General features: G+C 40.5%; 1 protein-coding gene across 4 annotated transcripts in view; it reads left to right on the top strand.

Moving 5' to 3' along the window:
* Positions 1-7431: 7431 nt before the first annotated feature.
* LOC105280063 (BMP-binding endothelial regulator protein) overlaps positions 7432-21205 on the top strand; it is a 40883-nt gene continuing 27109 nt past the window's right edge. For 3 of the 4 annotated variants that reach the window (XR_003406216.1, XR_003406215.1, XM_026967951.1), the window contains exon 1: positions 7432-11928. The gene's annotated coding sequence lies outside the window, so the exon portion shown is untranslated. Of the gene's footprint in view, positions 11929-15406; positions 16274-21205 lie in introns of those variants that run through there. The other variant, XM_026967952.1, reaches the window with a different exon arrangement.

The following is a 21205-nucleotide window of genomic DNA, read 5'->3' as shown; positions in this document are numbered from 1 at the left end:
CGAATCAATTTCAAACAAAAACTATTACGCTCGGTAAAACAAATAAATTTTGAGATATGAGAAAAAACCCACTGATTTAATATTGTTTTTGTTTTTGTCAGAAAAAAAGTATTGGTAACTTTTTATCAGATAAATCTTAATTAATAATAATGGCTTACTCTAAACCCACAAATTTTCGTTTATCTTTCTTTGCTATTTATATTTGCTATTATCTTTGTTTACTCTTGATTTTTACTTCTGTATTATAAATTATTAGACCGAAACCTATCGCACCTCAGACCGATTTGTGTGTGTATCTATCAAATTTATACGTTCTATTCTATATGCAGTGTTATATCTAGATTCTAGCTTCCCAGTATATATGAACATGTTATATATTTGTCAATTGACACATAATAATTACAGCTAGAGTTATAACTGGAGCGGAAAAACATGGGTTTCGTAGAACCCTACAGCAACATACGTACAACGAAAAAATAAGTATGCTAATATCGAATTAACTTTCCTCGGGAACATTTTGCGTGTATACATATATCGTTGAAGAATTTTCTCTTGCAAAGAATTAATAATTTCCTCTTTGTGATAGGAGAGGATAATTGGCAAGAGATAATTTTCTAGTCCAAGAAAAGCCGCGGTTTCTTGCTAGTTCGTCCTTTAAATCAAAGATTCTTTACATTCTCAACGTGCAATAAAACATCAAATTACATAATCACAATTACATAATTATGATTTATGCAGTTATACAATCTACATAAGTAACATATAAAAGATAAGATAAATGTAAATTAAGAAAATCTCGTAAATAAATAATTCTTGTTAGCGCAAAAAGGAATTCCGTGCAACAAGGATGAACATGTCCGTCTCATCATGGACCTCAAATGTCATTAAATACCGAACGAGAGCGAGCGGCTCTTCGTCTTCCCTTGGTCTCCCATTGGATTACGTGGAAATTCGCCTGCGGCTTTGCACGACCGACCTTCCCGGAAGAACTTGGCGAGATGCGACAGACAGGACGGCTTCCTGCGATCCCGCGGCATGAGAACGCGATGGCAGGAGCCGCGTGCGCCACGCGATTATGGATAGGATTCTTTTATATCCCGGCGTGCGTCCGCAATATGCGCCGTCGCCGCCGCCACAGACTTGCATATAACATACTAGACTGACACGGAATGCGGTGTTTTTCTATATAGAATCGCAAATTAAATTGTAAGATATTTATGAAATTGCAGAAATGTAAAACAAATTTAATAACAAATAAAAGTAAAATAGTGAAAATCACAATACATACAATATTGCATAGACTAAAACTTTTGCACATTCTTTGTATCCTTTTAATACATACTTTTTGGGGACACGAATATACAATCAGTATTATAAGAAGCTCGCAGTCTAGTATGTTATATAGAAGTCTGCGGCGACTGCCACCACCGCTTCGTCAGTCAATCCAGATGCGTAGCTTTTTAAATGCGCGCGCAGAAAAACTGGTTCCGAATGAAGATGCATATTGTATGGGGCGCATAGAGAGGTAGAATCGAACACGCGGCGCGGCCGCCCATGTACCGTCTATCGGAAAGTTAATCGCTACTAGAAAAAAAAAAGAAAACGATGCTGTGCAACGTGGTACTTATAGAGGCCTCAGGCTCGGCGCGACCTTCAAATTCCGTATCTAACATGCTATTAAAACTTGAAGATAAAAGATGTCGCAAAAAGTCTTAATTATGTTTTTTGCCCCGCAGTTCATAAAACAGATTTTGTGTACTGCATCTTTTTCGGTTGAAGCGGCAGAATCGTTTGGAATTTCCGAGCCTGTGATATGTGCAGTTTTCTATGTAGCAATTTACTCGGTTTAAATACTATGGTCTAACTGATGAAGTTATTGTTGAGATCTTCTCAAGTATATTGATTCAATATTATAATGACTCGACTTTCTTGATATTTTCTTTAACGTAACCGCAATAGTTTCGACATGTACTTTCGAAAAATCCTCTACGCAGATCCCGCGTTCAGTCCTTGGGAGATGAGACGTGTAAATAAATCGTTTAATGATTCGGAGGTTGCAGCAGACGTCTGACCATGCAAGGTCAAGTGGTTCCTCGTCGCGGCGATGCTTGAACCTTCTCGGGATTCATTGAGCCGATGTATTTGGCTGATGATTGATGAGCTCCTTTAGCAGGCTGTCGCATTTGGGAAATCTAGTGGAAGGAAATATAGATACACACGCATCATCCTACGTTCCAAATTTATATATAGTGTTGAGCATCTATCAGGATACCCCTAATAGATCCTCTCCTATCACAAATCGATACGTTGAGCCCACCTGGTCGTGAAGGATTAAGTAATACGCAAATCGAGCGACGAAGCATAGTCCCGTGCGATGATGATCGCGTGCTGCAGCCAACCTGCTCGGTTATATTGTACAGATCAAAGATGCTTATCGAGAGACGCGGCATCCACGTTGTCTTTGCTCTATCTTTTTCGCCGAGTTATTCCGCGAGCGGCTGTTAGCGCGACCCGGGTATCTACCTGACCGCCTCGTTAACTCTCTTCGTGGAAGCATGCCCCGACTCTCTCCCGTGTAAGAAATCGAAGAAGAGAGGCCGCCGGCTCTCTCCTTCTCTCTCTTTCCCTCTTTCAATCTATCTTCGTCCTCCCTCGTTGCACTCAGTGCGGCTATTAAATACAGCCATTACCGCTCAAATGTTAGCGTTACGTCTTGTTACACGCGTCTCGTCGATTTGTTGCTCCTTTGCCACGCTTTATTATTATATAATAATTGTACTATTTCGCCGTAGCCGCCGTGAGCGCGTTACTCTTAAGAGCCGAGCGATACGATTTGAATCAATTTCGCTGAGCGTTTACTTAGGACAGGAATGCGCATACGCGGAGGCGAAAACAACGCGCAGGTACCAAACTCTCGTTTAATCGTAGTTACATATATCTTCCGTATGCAAATCTGCTGATCCTTAAGCAAAAAACCTGTTTATTTTTTACTCAATGTTCGTTGAAGAGAGAGAGAGAGAGAGAGAGAGAGAGAGGAGACATTTAATGTCACTTTCCAATCACACGAAGGATGTGAAATTTTATTTAAGATTTTATTCAATGTGAAATTTTTCATCATTCGCATTTTATTGAAAGTTCAGTTGCGTTCGGTAGCGATTTCTCCCCTGTCGATCAATCGATCAGCATACCATTCGCGGTACAAATTAAACTTCAACGGATCGAGAATGCTACAGTTGGTTGTACCACGTGTATCACGCGGAATTCCTTACATCCACCGGCGCAGTGATTGCGGAAAGCGCATGGGAGCTCATGCCGTCGTATGCTTTTGCTTTCTTTTCGCGTAACGGGCGCAAGGTCGCTCGAATTCCACGTTTCGCGTCCTCCGGCTCTTTTGCGCGCGGCCGAAACTAAGAGAGGAATTTCACGAGCTTGTCTGTGCCACGTTTGAAAGACCCGCCTTTTGTTTCTCTTATCAGAGAGAGATCGCGGTTCTCTCTTTCTCTCTCTTTGTGTTACTTTGCTTTCATTTCTCTTCTCAATCGGAGTTAAGTTCACCCGCGTGCATGCGCGCGCGTGTGTGGCCCGGATAATTAATCGTGATGTATTTGCCCCGACATTGTTAATTTTAACGAGCGGCAAAGTATTTTTATTGGGTGCTTGAACCGCACCGCTTGGGAATAATCTGTATGTAAATGCGCGTTTAATTTAATTTATTTGCGATGCGAAATGTCAGGCGCCGGGATATCCCGCGTGCTGTTTTTACAATTGAACATCCGCACCATAAACCACGTATTCGCCGTTTATGGTCTACTTGAAAACTGCAGGTAAATACATTGATGATTTTTCCTGCGCATAATTCTATTATGATCTTTAATCTGCCTTAGAGGCACAGCGCATATTGATATTCTTTATTTAAACTTTAGTAATGTGCTAATTTCTTTAACTCATTTTATTTATTTGCTTACGGGTAGAAAAATACTTAACGTTTATATTAAAGAGAGGTTATATAAACATATGATTCTTGAAAGAAATAATTTTCGTCCTTTTTTACATAATAATGCCGATTTAAATAAAGAAGACAACATTGTTTTTATGGCGCCTGCAATAGCTTTTAAAAATAATTGCTTTAATTGATTATCGTATTTTCATCTTATGCGCTTTCACACATTTTACGCACGTATTTCGCTCGTAGACCTGCGAATGATTCAGAATACATTCCACGAACAACTATCATAATGTCCATGAAAGCGTAATCGTCTTACGTCAAAGATGCTTTTCATTTGTGTTAAACGCACAACCTCTTGGAATATGCGCGTCTCTCGCAGATAGTTAGATTATTAAAAAGGCATGATACGAATAACCGGAAGTGATTCACTCACAGATCGTCATGGGACGACATACAAGGAAATCGTCGCTAATTTTAAAGCTTATTGACGAGTTCGTAACGTCGCAATATGTTGTCAACACCTCGCAATAGGCGCAATGTTAATAATAATTAATAATAATGTAACAGCATTTAAAAAATTTTATGATAATGAATGCATAAATATAAATAATAAATAAAGACAAATTATTATTTTCAATTATATTTTATATCTTTTTATATTTTATCTAATTAAATTATTTTATTGATTAAAATTAATTTATCGAATTCTTTATAAAAATAAAAAATGAGATTTATATATACAATATATAATATATAAATACAATATATATATATATATATATATATATAAATCTAATTGCTTCGAATGCATTATTATTGTGTTGATCTATGATCTTTGAGATTTATAATCTCGGAATACATCTCGTATCGAAGGAACGCGCAGTTATATGTACATGTATGTGTGTGTGTGTGTATCCGATATCAATCTTACAGCCTCTCCATACGCAAGCGATACGTGTCCAATGTTATATCGTGCGTACCCTGCTTGTGGCAAGGTCGTTTCGGAATATTTCGCACGCGCCAAACACCTTTCGCAGCCTCAAAAGGCAAACCGTGCTCGCGACGGATCACTCGCTTTCGATTCCTCGAGTGCTTCTGCGCCATGAAACACGGCGATATGTCCCATAATCATGGCAGTACTCACAGTATACCGTGATTTTTAGAAAGACATATTAAAAAAACATGTCAGTTTTCAACTTGTTGTAAATTATAGTAATATCCGTTGATTGAAATCAGAATAATTCTATATATCAGTTATCTTGACAGTATTAATGCAATAAGTCTTTGTCTGTCACGAATAGAACATGATTGGTACGATCTTATCACGCGGTAAGCCTATACGCGCGACGTCCTCCGAGAAAAGACAAAAAGAACTATCGCGCGTAGATTTCGACAGAAAAGTAACATGTGCGTGTACCGCGCGAGGAAAATGTTCCAGTCTCACGCATGCGTCGGTAAACGCTAATTTGTTTGAGCGAGAGCAAATAAACGATGCGGATAACGTTGCGCAGATGCGCAACGTGGGCATGCCGTTAGTTTCTTTGAAACCCTGTGTCACCGGTTACGTGTTTCTAATGAAAAAAGAAATACACACACACACACACACACACACACATATACACAATTGTTTGTTTTTTTTATCTCGCAGCACTCGTCATTAACGATCTTTCGCGATGACTCGCGTCGAGAATTGACGTGCTTCAGCTCCGATTCTTCTTTATCGGGTAAAAATATACATTATCGCTTAATCTCTGCCGAGAGACAGGGAATGTGCTATGCAATTAATCAATACAATTAATCGATACAATTAATACTTTACGCGTTTTCGTCATTCATCTATGTACAAATTACATTTTTCTCTCACAGGGACATATTAATTTCATTGAAAAAGTCAATCTCCGATTTAATTAAGCTGGATTACACGAATAATTAATCGCAGGAATTAAATATGGAGAAACTAGCAATTAGTCGTGCAGATGCGCAAACGAGTCATGCAACAGCTTTCGCAACGGCTCATATCACTATCTTATGTTTGCGAAACTATCTGATGTTTACACAAATCAGCATATAAATTATCATAGAAAGAATTAACGAGCAGATAATCAACTCGAACATATAATAATTGTTTGCTATTATAATTATGATCATAGTGATGTAGACAGCCACTTTTCAAGTTGACAACAATTTCATTGGTTTTTACATCTCTCGCTTAACGAACGGATAGAAGGAATTAGCGACGTGGTTGTTTAGATTTAGACAATTCTGGCAATGCGTGTCACGCGCGACTATCACGTTTTTTACCGATTAACAGGCATATTCTTAGTGCAGCGTGTTCTCGCGCTATGATCGACTTCTCCGAACAAGTTACTGCCGTTGAGATTTGTTTTCTCGACCGAATCTTACTCCTCGGTGCGCAGCGAGTGGTCCGCCGTGCACCGTAAGCGAAAACACATAATGCATCGCGCAGTGCGAGGCAGCACGAGTCTATTTTCGGTTTAATTGGTTACATTAAGCCCGGCAGGCCGATTAATTTAACGGAACGGCGGCGTTAGTCCGCGCTCATTATCGCGCGTCGATCGACCGCATAATTTCTAGTGCGCGTTGCGTCGCAATGGATGGTACACGCACGCACATCTTTTTCCGATCAATGAAAAGAGCTTTGCTTGCATATCGAGCGTCGTCGAGTTCAAAATGACTTTAAGCTTCCATCAGATCACGTACTAAAGAATGAGATTGTGATTTGGAAATTCGATGATTTGCAGATTTGACTAATCAGAACGTTAGCTGTCGCGTTTTGATTGATCAACTCTCAATCTTTAAATCACAATCTCAATGCATAGGCTGATACGGACTTTTACGATGAGACGCTATCGCGCGTTACGTACAGGGCTGTAAATTTTGCGGAAGTGAGTCATTAGGGCATGTCGTAGATCTCTGTGTCCGTCTTGTCAACTCCTCGTCGCGCATTCTTGACAATTTTCATAAAGAAATCGCGTCTAGTTAGAATAAATCGGGCGAATCATAACACTTATGACAGACTCATTAGGTGAATATTTTTTTTAAATCAATTGACCAATAAAGAGGCGAGTTTTCATGCTGAATCGATCTTGTGACAAAATTCAATGATTCTTTCGCGATGCAGATACGGATGAAATGATCTAAAAATAGACATGACATGTCTATTTAAAAATAAACACATTGTGTGTTTTGCGCTCTCTTATTTGAGATTATTTATTATATAATAATAGGAAAAAGAGAGGAAAAAGCTTTTGCATCAAGTTAACCATGTAAAACATGAAAAATATAAAGTAAAATAAAAAAAATAGATTAATAAAAAATTTATCGCTTTTCTAATCTAAATTTATATTTAGACGATATAATGAAAATCGACAAAGAAATTTAAACAAAGCGTCGCAATTAGATTTGATGATAGTTTATCTGGAAATGTTGCAATGCGTAGTATCGACGGATAACTACCTGACTAACTCATAATGATCGTATCGAACACGCAGAAAAAAAAGCAACTGCTAATCGGAAAACCGATCTTCGCCGTAATTTCCGCGATGGGAAGATAATTCAACGAGCGCACTATTAGTTGCGTTCCTATTCACCGTCATTTGACTTTTTGCGTCCAGCTGCGCGGCAAAAAGCGCAGGTGGATCAAGTTTTTTCTCAGGCTGATTCAGCAGATTCAAGCGATTAATAGGCGAACCTTTCAGAATCAATTTTGCGATCGGTGCAGATTGACTGCGCTTCCAATCGTGACTCCTAATCGAATATTATCTATGCACGACAAAAAAAAGGGCATTAATGACCTGCGCGTGTTCTTTGTTATACTCCAATCGATTATGCTGCCCGTCAGCACTGTGAATTGCCAATGTGATGCTTGGATCGACAACTATGCCGTTAATAATCGCCGTTCTCTACGCGATGTAACAAAAATACGCATGTACATACACTGACGAAGCATGGAAGCAATACACAAATTTCCCATATTAAGAAAAAGGGGAAATTCTTTCATCTTTATGCCGTCAAAATCGATATTTATTTTAATAAGTTGAAGAAATGTAATACGTTTGACAGAAAAGAGACGTAAACCTAAAAAGCAAGATGAAAGGAAATCGGTGTCGACAATCTGTAAACAAGAAATTTGTACAGTTGCTTAAATTCCATAGTAAATTTTTACTGCCACGAGAGTGCCGTCTGTCATCGAGCAAATAGAATTGTTAAGAACGTTCGGGCAAAGATATTTATCTGTGGGTATTTTCTTTTCGGCTTCGCTTGACAGGTAGGAGATACCCGAGGATACCATAGAATCGTGGTGGGCTCGCATCTGGATCCGTAGGTATCGGTCGACCGCAGGAGGGCAATAAGTGTATATTTAGAGTAGGAGTAAAGGAGCAAGCGGTAAAATTGGACACAAGCCATTAATTATCGAAGGACAAGAGTCCTGGGAGAGAAGCCTGGCTGTTTTCGGTCATTCCCGCCCCCTTTCCCTGCCTCGTTATCCTCTGATTACCGATCTCTCTATCTCTCTCCTCTCCTCTCTCGCAGAAGGGCCCTTAAACATCGCTATTGGTGGTCCCGGGGTTGCGAGTTTTAGCAAGGTGGTCCGGTATTAAATCATAAATGTCAGCAGGAGAGTGAAGAAGTGGGAGGGTGCATCCTTCCGTCGAAATATTATTGCGGTGGTAACTGACGTGTGTGCCGCTGAGGGTTTCTTATGTCTCGCTCGGCCTGTGCTCGCACGAGTAATCAACACGATTATTCACGCGGAATGATATTTGATTAAAGTAACATCTTAATTTCCAGTCGCTCGTAAATCACAGCTGTTACCGTATAATTTCTGTTCTTAAACATACATCTCGGGTTTATGCGTGTAGATATTCGATACGTTTGTCAGTACATTTATGTATTCTTTTATAATGAAAATAATGTCATAAAACATTTAATTGTAATTTATTTATTCTTTTTAATTCTCAACTTTCACTTCAGCATCGATTTTTATTTGTAATGCAAATATCTATAGTAGCCAGGCAATAAAGAGTATTTCAAAGTTGAAATCACTCCTTCGCAATTGTCCGTACAGCATCGGCTTTCTCCGCGTCTCTCGTTTTATCGCGCGACCTCTCATTTGCGTAACAACCGTTTGTTGAGCGATACGATCTCGATTGTAAAGGGGAAAAATACTATGGCTTATATATGGCCTGTTCCCGTATCTTGAATCCGTTTCCGGTAATAACGTATGCTGCGGTAGACCCTGAGTAACTATCGGTCGAAACGCAGATGAGAAATTCCTATCGCGGGATTTCACACTCAATTAATTCTGAGTTTAAACGCAACCCACTATTTCACAGTTCATTATTGCATATACGTGCAGCTCTGCTACATGTTTGCCAGTCTTAAATTTACGTATAATGAATATGCAATAAATAAAATTTATACATTTTCTCTCCTTCTGGTTTCCAGAGTTATGGCAAAAATTAAAATTAAAATTAAAAAGATTACGTGCATACGTGTTGAAAACTACGAATCTACGTTAATAAGAAATCCTAGAAATGCGCGAATGTTATTAAATTTTTGCACGTGTCTAAATAAATTTAATGAGTTGAGGAAACTCTTTGTTACTACCAAAAGATATTATTCTTCATATGTATGATCTATAGTAAAAAGTATTAAAAAAATATTTGACACAAAATCACGTTTGTGATATTCTCGATTAACTTTGCTCATACTAAGAGAATGCGTACAGGTCTCTTGATATTGTTGTCAATTCAGTTTTCGACATGGTGCCGAGAGCTCTGAAAGCGTAGAAAGTCCAGTGTCCGCCTTGGCTTTTACCTAATCGCGACGGGGTCAGTGCGGAGGCATCGCGAGAATGGCGATCAATGTGATGGGCTATCTGTCGGTGTTTCTCGTGAAAGCGGCATTCCCAAACGACGCTGGTTCGGGGAACGAACGGGCATTCGGTATCTCGAGGAGGCCTCTTCTTCGCGGCGTGTCGTCGAGCGTACACGCATGCATACGCACACAGGCGCACTTTGTCCGGTACACACTCTTGACGATGGGCCTCTGAAGTTTACCAGTGATTCGCTTGGTCAAATACGTGTGAATACACACATGTACGTACACACACACATACAACATGACGCATGCACGCACGCACGCACGCACGAAACCATCTCCTTCTTTCCCTTGCTCTTTAGGAAGAGTGAAAGACAAAGTTTTTCTCTTCCCCGTTGATGCACGAGAATACCCCTCTCTTAGCCTCCTTCTCTCTCCACTTATTTCAACCCGGACCAACTTCCCTTTCCGTCGTACGAAGCGACGGAAGCTCTCCTTGCGTCCGTGATTTTTGACGAACAAGAGTTTAAGAGTAACTCTTCCGGATAACTCATTATCACTATATTCACTAAATTTGATTGCTTGCTGTACTCATGGAAGATTGTGAAAGCCCATCGTATTTCTTCGAATAGCGCGTTGCATTACGACGTGCACGCAGGAACGTGTTGCGAGTGCATCGGCGCGCGTGCAGCTCACACGTGTAGCATTCTGATCGCGTCGGTACTTCAATCTAGACTTGGCAATACATTCTGTGAGATGCGTATCTATTCTTCATTAGGTTTCAGCTATATATATATTAGCAACGTGTAGACGAAACACACATCTCTGAGAAGTAATCTTGGAAAGAATGAATGAAACAACAAAGGAAATGCTAATAGTATTTTAATGTTACTAAATTAGTTACTTTATTACTTATTTATTATTATATAGGCGGGAGAAAGGACTGTACTCCGGGATTCTATCAGACCGGTTAAAACAATAAACTATTTCCAGCGGAGAAATGATATGATATGTTTTGGATATATTAATGTGATATATTTCGATTTCTCGTACAGTCGGTTCGAGTCAGGATTTCGGACTAACTGTTTTGTTGTCTCTCGTTTTTCCATCTTTGTGTAACGGGTGTTCGTCAAAAGGTGTTTTCCCAAATCCTCCAATAGCACATCGACCCCGTCAACTTATTTGTCTCGCGTTACAAATATCATTCTCAGGTGTGTGTCTTAAAGCAGAGTTGGCGCCATGGTTACCTATGTATCCCTGATCGAATAAAATACGCCTACAATTAATTGACTACAAAATTGTATACTTTGATCGAAAAATACATCCATCATCTGGTAGTCTAGCGTATAAGCTCTTTCTCTTTCTCTCCCGATACCACCTGCAACAACTATTTATACGCGTTTCGCGGATCCCGTGTCGCGCATACGCTCGCACCCGCGCGCGTTCTCTCTCTCTCTCTCTCCCTCTTTCTTGACTCGCGTTTACTCTTTCGACTCTCTCAAGGAGGGAAACTCTCCGCCGCTTCTTCTCCTCCTCCTCTTCCTTGACCAGTGCCACCACCAGAACCACCACCACTACTACCGTCACTTTACGTCTTCTCTTATCTCTCTCTTTCTCTCCATCTCTCTCGGCAACCGTGCGCGATCCTCGTTACTCCGCGTTGGCACGGTGGTGGAACTCGCAACGGAACTTCAGTGCAGCTGCGGCGAGCAGCTGACGCGGTATCATTCAGATTGGTAGTAGAGTTCGCGCCGCGACACCACACGGACACGCAGTCAGTGCGCGGCGTACGTAGGGCACGCACGCAGGGCACTCACGCAAGGTGGATCCTACCGCCTCCCAGGGCACACGCGCATCTCGCACTCGTCGCAAATGAGCTCGCGTCGCGAGCGCGCGCGCGAGGGAAACGCTCCTGCTGCCGGTCGTCGTGACTGTGTCTTCTTGGTCGCAAACAGTGCGGTGTGGCGTCGTTATTGCCGCCGTCATCGTCATCGCGTGAATCTGCGACGAGGTGCACCGGCTGCGGCGGCAATCCGCGGCCACGATAGATTCGGCGGTTCTTCGGAGGAAAACTGTTAAAAGCACGGGCGAACGCGCGGCGACGACGAGTGCGCGCGCCGACGAGGCAATATCCACAGGTGAGTGTCGGCTCTCCGCGCGTTCACTAGGGGGTATCTATACCTCGCAAGGAACAAAATCCTCGAGAATACTTTGAAGCACGATACCGAGCGATGATCGCATCGACTTACGCGCGCGCACGTACATTAGGAAAATTAATTGTGGTTTACAAAAAATACCTTAGACGAGGTAATAACAAGATACATAAACGATACATAATCAAGAATACTATTAGTACGTTAATTAAATCGCTAAAAATAATCATCAAAAGATGCGTAGAGCTTTGCATTTTTATTTGCAATAGTTGTAATTATTGATTATTGAATCTCGATGAAATCATCGACTCTTGATAATGTTTATAAATACAATTACATATTTTGCCGTAAAATATATATGTCGTGATTACTCTTGGTGATAAAGTCCGTATCTTATTATTCAAAGTCAACTCTTTTTCTCGCGACATTGAGACTTATAATAAGAAGCTGAAAAGATGATATTTAAAATCGTTAACATCTATTCTGCATATTTAAAGAAATATCGTTCCATAAATCAGTCGCGCAACGATCTCGCAATCGCAGATGCTGAAGGACCTCGCAAAGTTCAGCGCAACATATACGGATAATTAAAGTATCGGGACGAGTATGAAGGAAGAGAGGGAGGAAATGGCAGGACCGAGAATGCGGATTACGGTTCGTGATGGATGGATCAGGTTAGCGAGCGGATTTTTAGCATGTGATATCACCGAGAGAAAAGCGAACCGCGTAGCGCAGCCGCGGGAGTACCGGATCTCGCTGGTGGACACGTGCAAAGAAACGAGGATGATACGTGATCCTTATTGGATGCTCCTGAAATATTTCGCGAAATCTTGAAATCTGATTTGCATTCCTTCGCTCGATTCGACACGCGTGCTGATCCATCCGAAAAAAAAACACGTATTTTTATACTAGGCATTTATTGCTGAATATGTATCTCTCAGAGAAGAGAAAAGGCGAGAGGGAAAGAAATTCTGTGCAAATTTTCTGTTTTGCGAGGTTGGTATCCGATACAACCGGAAGAATTAAATAGGCTGAGCTTGGAGTTACACGATCGGACGTACGACAATTTTATTCACTTTAGACACGTGCAAAATATTTGCTAGCTAATCGCATTGCGAACTTGTGAGTCACGCTTAGCAAAATGTGGGATGAAAGTACTGGTCACAGCTTTTGTTTACGTCGAGCGTTCGGCATAGCATCCCGATGAGATTTTAGATCTGCACAACGGAAATAACGTTGTAACATCGGTTCGCGGACTTGCGAAATTGCAAGCAGCTCAAACGGGAGCGGAGAAACTCGCGGGATTGTCAGTATCAGCTGCTCGGTGTAGGATTTGTATCGCGTTGCGTCGCGTCACTTGATTAATCGATCGCGCGTGACACAAGTGCGGGGGCACTTGCAAAAATCATCTCGTCGCCCTGGTACTGCCTGGCAAAATACCCGGGAATGTCGCGTGGGTGCCGGCAGAGAGAACTGTAAGTTCGCAGGTCGTGAAATCAATCCACAGTTCACGGTATTGCGATCCGCATCGGTATAATCGATTCCATGACGCGTCATCACCTCGTGGGCGACGGAATGTTTCTTTTTGTATCTAATAGCAGCAAGAAATTGATTAAGATGGTTTAGAGATGGGTCGGAAAGATAGTTTTGTTCCTGTTAATACAAATAGTTTTGCTTTTATCAGTTTTTTTAGTAGAAATACAAGTACGTAAAGCAAACGTTTTAAATTTTCAGTAAAAGCAGAGAATTGATTATAAAAGGAAAAACATTTGAATGTTTAATGAAACCTTGTAGCTCCCGATTATCCGAAATAAAAAAATGGATCCCGTAATGCGAGGAACATTCCACGTAATGTAAACCGCACCGGTTATACATATATGTTACGCATATAGAGATATTTATAAATTATACATTTTATACATATATAAGCCCGCCCTTGCAGAGTCTTATACACTCACTCCCAAAAAAAGCGGTACACTAAAATTTAGGGAAAAACTTACCAACCTTCAAATGATCATAACTTGGTAAATAATGAAGATAAAAATATGTTCAAAAATGCAAAATGAAGCTTCAAGTATCCACTTGAAGAATATTTGAATGGCAATTATGGTCGGCCATTTGATTCAAAATGGCGGATGACAAAATGAGAGGATGCAAAAGTGATAACCGAAAGTCCGAGTTTGTGACGGTGCATGGCGTGAATTAGATATCGCAGCCTAATGGGACCAAATGCAAATGAAAATATAGAGTGTTATCTTTAAAATGCTTTTTACCGAGCTCGATGCGATCATTTTTCGCTGAGTTGTGCAACTTTAAAAAAGAAAACACTCTGTTAAATAAATTTGGAGTATCTCAACAAAAAATGATCGCATCGAGCTTTGTAAAAAAGCGTTTAAGACTCCAAACCCTCCTTGTGGTGTGTGTGTGTGTGTGTATCACAAGGATGAGTGCGCGCGCACATACACACACCACAAGGAGGGTTTGGAGTCTTAAATTACTGTGGAACTGACGAACCACGGGGTCCTCATCCTTGTGACACACACGCGCGCGCGCGCGCGCGCACACACGCACGCACGCACGCACGCACGCACGCACACCCACACACACACCCACACACGCACACACCACATAAGAAGGATTTGGAGTATAAAAAATAATGAACGCAGCAGTTGGAATTATAAAAGAACTAAACGAACCGCAGGGTTTTCTAATTCCTGAGGCCTTGCTGAATCGACGATATTGTAAATTCGAAATTGAATATCTCGGTACCTAACTATCCTAGCACAAAATTTCAAAAACGGTTTTAAAGCTTTGAAACCCTACTTTTCGCAATTTAAATCGAAATTGTGCACGACGAGTTTTTTAAAATGGCGGAAAGGGAGAGCATGCGAAATTGATAAATGAAGATTCGAGTTTGCGATGGCACATGGTGTAAAGGAGGTATTGCAGCCCAATGGGACTAAATGCATATAAAAGTATAGAGTTTTATCTTTAAAACGCTTTTTTACAAAGCTCGATGCGATCATTTTTTGTTGAGATACTCCAAATTTATTTAACAGAGTGTTTTCTTTTTTAAAGTTGCACAACTCAGCGAAAAATGATCGCATCGAGCTCGGTAAAAAGCATTTTAAAGATAACACTCTATATTTTCATTTGCATTTGGTCCCATTAGGCTGCGATATCTAATTCACGCCATGCACCGTCACAAACTCGGACTTTCGGTTATCACTTTTGCATCCTCTCATTTTGTCATCCGCCATTTTGAATCAAATGGCCGACCATAATTGCCATTCAAATATTCTTCAAGTGGATACTTGAAGCTTCATTTTGCATTTTTGAACATATTTTTATCTTCATTATTTACCAAGTTATGACCATTTGAAGGTTGGTAAGTTTTTCCGTAAATTTTAGTGTACCGCTTTTTTTGGGAGTGAGTGTATATACGAGGCTGATTTACCAAGCACGGTCCCAATTTTTCCGTCTTGTTATACAAATCCGCGTTATGCGAGGGTCTACGGTACTCCAAGTATCCACGCACGGAATCACATCGATGTGTCGTGGCAATTGTTATTATACAATGATTTAGAGCACGGGGAAATGTTACTAATAGGATACGGAATAGCTCTACGCAGCCGTGGGATATCGGTTTAATCTCATTCCTGCGGATCGTACACGCGCGTGAACGCCAGCCCTTCCTCGCCAGTACGCACCTGTTATGTTGTGTTGTCGTCCCACTGCGGCATGGCTGCACGCGACAGCTCGTGCCACTTACTTCCAGTTACCTCTCGGCGGTGCGAGCCATCGGTTACGGTCGTGTTGCTATTCCTCGCGCTGAATCGACCGACGACGCTATCGCGGAACCGCTCGTGATCCTCGTCATGGGGAGATTGATCGCCCCTCCCATCTGATCGGAGCCCGCCGATCCAGATAGAATAGAGCATAAAATAGAGTACAACACATGAGATTATCATGGTGAGATGTCGTCACGAGCGAGACTGGAAACAGTCGATGTCGTTGCGTACATGACAGTGTTTCTTAGGAAGAGAGAGACACTTTTATCATCATACAGTTGAAAGTATCTTGCGTTTCTTTCATTATCCTCAGGATTATGAACTGTCTTACCATTGTGCTATTGTGCGTAGTTTGAGAGAAGATCGACGTAAACAAACGCAAATAAACTCGACGAGTGAAACGTCTTCTAGCAGATGAGAATCACAATACTGTAAACTCCATGAAGATGGTAAAGTCGATTTTCGCGTAACAACGGGAACGCAAATTCTTACCGAGATTATATCGGGGTTTAGTGGCTGAAGAACACCGTGACTTAAAGGTACGATCGTGGAAGAAGGAGATCGCGATCTCTCGAGGACGATCTCGCGAGAGCGGCTTCTTCCTCGGAGGCCTCGAGATCGAGCGGCTGAGGAGCACTTTACTCCGGTAAAGCCGCGCAAGCGAGCGAGCATGCGAGGTCGAAGCCTTCTCTCTTTTTCTCTCTCTTTTTCTCTCTCTTTTCCCCCCTCTGTTTCTCTCTCTTTCTCATTCTTGCTGTCTTCCTTGCCCTCACTCGAAAGGAACTTGCTATCCTATCTCTCTTTCTCTCTGTTGCTGCCAACTCTCGACTTACACGCGTTTTCTCTCTCATTCACATGCGTCTCTCTTCCAAAGAGCGCACGAATAGCGCACGAAAGTGCTTTTGTATGGTAAGCAGAGGACTTTTGCCGATTTCGACTGTCTGATTTTTTAGAAAAAGCGCAGAGGGCAAAAAAGAGAGAGAGAGAGAGAGAAATAAACAAGATAGCCGCAACAATCAATTCGGCGAGATATTGGTCGATGTACGAGAGAAATTAAACAATGCATTGGTACATAGATTTATTGATCCACTTGATCAGATTTGTCACGTCGTAAATCACGTGCGCACACGCAAACATTAATAATGCTATAACCGGATGTGCTAAAGGGCCAAACAACCGTAATAAGTACAAGAGATTCTAATTCTGGCATTCATAAATCCCGGCGCTGACGTAAAAAGGAAGCAGATCGTTGTCGTTGATTCTCCATTATACCGGTCATTCTCCACATTTCTCCATGTAACTGGCTCCTTTTTGCAAAATTATACCGAGTATCATGCAACATCGTACTTCATTATACATCGTAATAATTAATTATTAGGTTACTAAGTCGGTTATTATAATGTATGCAATTCCTATAAAATCAAAGAGAATAAAGAGAGCGACATAAAAATAATAACAAAAAAACATAATTTTTAAAGAGTAACAAAATACTTTCAAAACATATTTCTGCAAATAGAAAATTCAGATCAAATGATTTTTCCTACAGTCCAGAATATCATTCCTGATCCTTAACTGAAATCTTTTCTTCAAATCACTATTATGAAACAATTCTGCAATTAGCGTTTAAAATATTGTTGAAATGGTTAGTTTAAAAAATAAATTAATTAAGGGTAGGAATCTCCCTAATGGCAGTAATAAGTATAATAATTTCTCTCGAGATTCGTGATATCCAAGCAACTTAGAACGCGATACGTTCTCCGTATCTAGCGTTGACATTTCCCGATCGATCAAGAGCTGCGCCGCCACATCAGTTCGCATATATATTGGACATTTGCATTTTAATCTACTTCGCTTCAATTAAGCAGTCGCGAGTTCTATATATCTTAAGGCGAAGCAGCGTCTCGTCAGGCTATTGTTGCACGATGAAATTCGTGCGGCTTATCGGGATCTTATGTTTCGCGTCTGTACAGCTTCCAATTCCGTTGCTCGTTGTCATCGCTTTCGAAGACCATAACTGTCAATGGCGTTCCATTCGTTGCGAACGATAATGAGACAACAAGACTAATTGAGAAACAAGAAACGATGCGTTGCGCTGATTGCTATTCGCGTGTACAAAAAAATCCAATTTCCGTATGATTCATCGTCTCGCCGCGTATTATGCCAGATATTCATTGGAATATCTATTATCGTTGCAAATTTACGCTATTGTGATATGTACGATCCGTTGGTGGCAATTTTCGATTTCATAAACGAACTCTAACAGTCGGTACAGCATTTTCTCGACTTAATTGGATCCGTATAATCCGCGCGCGTTGTTTCATCTTCGTCGTTGTCGATCTATAGTCTCCCTTTAACCGCTTTGAGAATGGGCAATGGATAATAATCGGTTGCCGCTTCGAAAATGAAGTCCCGCCTTCTCGCGACGAAGTGGATTATGCGTTACGAGATTGAATTTTACAAGAATTAATGACGTCTAAAAGTAAATTGAACCTTACCGTTGCCGTGGCATATCGTGCCGCGTCATGGAAAGTTTAGAACAGCTCCGTGTTGCGCGATAAATTTCAACATTTTAATATCTATGTAACACATGCGCGTATTATGTACATTACTGCGTCATGTAAGTTTTAATTGAAATTCTTCTCCAGGCTACAACGCGAACGGCTCTCAAAACTGTCACTAATTGACAATCAGAGAAACAAGTGGCCGAAGTAGGTACGCGCTACATTCTTTTTTAATGTTGCACAATTTTCAATTAACGAAACGATGGGAAATTAAAAGGTTAAGATTAAAGGTATATTACAATCAATAAAACGCATCAAACATTACTGGGATCGTTTTTTTACGAGCGCTCGGGCGAACGCGATATCTCCCTTCGTAATTGCCGTCGTGAGCGAATTTAATTTAAATAAATGACCGAAGGTGCAACTTAAAGATGCAGTCGTTGGAAGTCGTAATTCGGCAAGAGACGGCCGAAAGCAAGCGCGCACTCTCGGCAGCGCGGATATTTACTTTCATTGCCCCGATAAAATCGCCTCAATCAAAATCCATTAAAGTAATCGTCTTAATATTCATTTGCTTTCCCCCGATCGTTTTATTATACGCCCAGACAGCGGAGCAAGAGAAAAAAAAAAGAAAAGAAGGGATCGGAGGAAGGCAACGCGGAGTAACGTAAGGTCGAATTATTATTCGTGTGCCGAACCACATCGTCCCCCGGATGCATTCTTATATGACGGCGAAACGATCAAAGGTGTTATCCTTTGCTTTAAATCAGAGATAAGCGCGACTCGTCTCGTCCATTAAGGAGGAAGGATACGCAAGATACTATTCGCTTGAGTGGGTGGAAGGTCACGATAACGAATTGTGCGCGCATTATGTCTTGGATCCAGCAGCGGCCTATATATACATGAATTTCTAAGTCATATTAAATCATGGAAGAGATTAAGCTCGGATAATTAGACCCAGATGCTTGTTGAATTATCAAGTGAGATTTTCCGTGGTTGTAAATGAATTATGATTGCGGTTAGTAAGATGAGTATAGCGAAAAATGTGCTTCTGTAGAATATTCCAAAATCGTGGAATATAATTTTAATAGTGGATTTTAACATTAGCTTGATTTTAACATTAGCGTGATGGATATAGAGAATTTTTGAGTTCAAAGTATCGCTAAAAGAGTAGAAAATAAAATTTTATGTGACGTAATGCTATTGGAATATAATATAGTTATAAAGGCTAGTTGTTCATTTTTTTAAACTTTGATTTCTCGGAATTCAACGCTATCTGCTAGATAGCGTTGAATAATAGATGATGGTTAAATTCCTGGTTTCTAGATTTCCAGGAAAAAGTTAGCTTCCAAAAAAATATCAATCTCAAAGATTACCAGTTTTTCGATTTTTTAAATTCTTTTGCGGATGTTTATAATCGCAGGGTGGAAATGGATTTAAATTGCATCAAACGCTCGACGGGCGCTAGTCATTATCTAAAAATAGTCGCTGTCTTACCATGTCGTGCTTAAAACTTTACGACTAAATGATAAGTTGCAAACAAAGTAAGTCATTTACACGAATATAAATTAGAGCCGCATGCAGGTATGCGATTCGTCGTGGCATTAGAGACTAAATTTCGCAAACTGCCGTTCCTACACAAATTCCACGTTCGCATTTCTAACATTTTTCCACCGTGTGTAACGCGCACGGTCGTACTTTACGACGAGTTTTATTTCCATCATTCAATGCCTCCTCAGCAGCGACGTGATTCGCTCCCGGATCACAGGAATCCTTGCAAATGAGATACTGGCCAGCCAGTGTATTTCTTATTCGCATATATGACACGAGTAACGTTCTCTCTTATTTCGTCTGGAGCATCGCAATATTTTCAGAAGATTCTAGAATAATTCTGATTTGAAAATCAGTTATTCAATGCAAACAATCTTTCAAAAGACATTACTTTTCATGGAAATTTGAGAAAAATGTATAACAAACATCAGAGAATGCAGTTACAAAAAGTAGTATGACTTTAGAATTGAAAAAATTTTCATCCCTTTCGCAACGTAAGAATCCGTTGTATTTGCTACAAAATCATTTTTTTCTCGAAGGATGTCAATCAAAGCATTCGATGTCATGTCAAAATGCTGCGCGGGAATGATCACGTATTCACGTACTGCGGCGAGCAGCGTGAGAAATTCTAAGCGCCATTGTTACGCGATTATATAGCGCGAGCGTGGTCAGACTGGCGAGAAGTCAAGGAAAAATTCCGTGCATCGGCAAGTGATCAACATCTAGCTACGATCGGCACGATTATGCGATTGCGAAAACGACGCCGCGAGTTTCTCGCTCGATGACGAGCGATTCCATCTGTTCGCGATTCCATGGTAGGTACACACAACACAAACGCAAGTGGTAGAATATGAAAATCTCGGATGTTGATGCGAAACAGGCGCGATATTGCTTGAGATTACGAGTATCTACCCTTTCGTCGCTCTTTACACTTTGTTACCATTGTCATCCCCTAACAGAACTCTCTTACACATAGCTCACATTTTCATAGCTATTAGGAGTGTCAGTTAATTCGGGGTTTTTAGTTTTCTTATCCGTTCCTGATAAGTACTATATTTTAAATACAAATATTTCCCGGCTAAATTGTGGTTTTAATGAAAAATCATGAAAAATAATGCAGATTACTCTGGATATTAAGGTTGTATTTATACTTTTTGCATAAATAAAAGTTGTAGTTTTGTAAGAGAAAGCATCAGATTGATTTATACATCTAATGCTTTCCTGCTCCTAATGCTATTTTATTCATCAATTAAAGACTGGTTTTTTCAATGTTAGTCTTTTGCGCGAATTGACTAATTTCTTGCTTGGTTGTCTTCTTCCGTTTCAAGATTCTAGTCTGCCACTGTCTCACGATATATATATATATATATATATAGTTTATAATCCCTAATATTTGAACGGTTTCTATAGAATCGTATT

Source organism: Ooceraea biroi, chromosome 2 (genome assembly GCF_003672135.1).
Source record: "Ooceraea biroi isolate clonal line C1 chromosome 2, Obir_v5.4, whole genome shotgun sequence".
In the NCBI taxonomy this organism is placed as follows: domain Eukaryota; kingdom Metazoa; phylum Arthropoda; class Insecta; order Hymenoptera; family Formicidae; genus Ooceraea; species Ooceraea biroi.
Note: the sequence above shows the minus strand (reverse complement) of the source record. Positions and strands in the feature narration are given on the sequence as shown.